Source organism: Tupaia chinensis, unplaced genomic scaffold, assembly GCF_000334495.1.
Source record: "Tupaia chinensis unplaced genomic scaffold, TupChi_1.0 Scaffold143595_1, whole genome shotgun sequence".
NCBI classification, from domain to species: domain Eukaryota; kingdom Metazoa; phylum Chordata; class Mammalia; order Scandentia; family Tupaiidae; genus Tupaia; species Tupaia belangeri.
In genome coordinates, this window is record NW_006203441.1 from 22,176 (window position 1) to 23,398 (window position 1,223).

The window sequence follows — 1,223 nt, forward strand, 5'->3', positions numbered from 1 at the left end:
ACACCAATGTGTCCCAGAGTTTCCCTAGTGTTTTTCAGGAGCAGTTTTGGATTTGAGGTCTTAGATTTAGATACTCTATCCACCTTGACTTGATTTTTGTCAAAGGTGAGAGGTAGGGATTCAGATTCATCTTTCTGCAGGTGGAAATCCAGGTTTTTTTTTTCTTTTTATGTTTGTTTATTTAAATTTTATAAGTTTTATTTATTATCATCACAATCTTGTTTATATTATATTGAAACACATATAACTCTACAGTGTATTACATTTCTTTTTCTAGAAGGAATACCATGCATAGCAGTCAATACAGAGACATTAAAATCCCCATTTCATTATCTAATATCTTTTCATTGTTTTTCCTAATCATTATTTTATTTATTTATTTATTTATTTATTTATTTAAATTTTTAATACATTCAATTACATTATTGAGCTTACAACGTGATCATTTCAATATATGAACATTTCTCCCCGGTCTAGTTGATCAAAATATAGCAACATTACCTCCCTGTCTCAACAATGCTGTCTTCGTATCCCTCCTCCAAATGTTCTTCCCCAGGCCCCTTTCCTCCACACACCCCACATTTGGCATTTACATCCACCTTTTCTGTTTGTACATCCTTTAGCCCGTCAGTTTGGGTTATAGAGTGTGGACATTCGGTATATATTAAGTGGGGACATACAGTGTCTCTCCTTCATAGCCTGACTTACTTCAGTCAGCAGTAAATCTTCCATATTCTTCCACTTTCTGTCAAAAGCCAGGGTTTTGTTGTGCTTAATGGCTGAATAGTATTCCATAGAGTATATGTGCCACAGTTTTTCAATCCATTCATCTGTATGGGGGCATTTAGGTTGATTCAATGTCTTAGCAATCATGAAAAGGGCCACCATAAAAAAGTGTGGAAGCACTTTTCCAATGAGAAATTGTTCTGTCCTTTGGGTAGATGCCAAGAAATGGGATTGCTGGATCATATGGCAGTTCTATTTGTAAATTTTTGGGGAATCTCTAAATTGTTCTCCACTGTGGTTGGAATAATTTACATTCCCACCAGCAGTGTAAGAGAGTTCCCCTTTTACCACACCCCTGCCAACACTTATCATTTTTTTTTTTTAATCTTAGCCATTCTGACTGGGGTTAGGTGGTATCTCATTGTTGTTTTGATCTGCATTTCCCTTACGATGAGAGATGTTGAGCATTTTTTCATATGCCTTCTGGCTATTCGTAT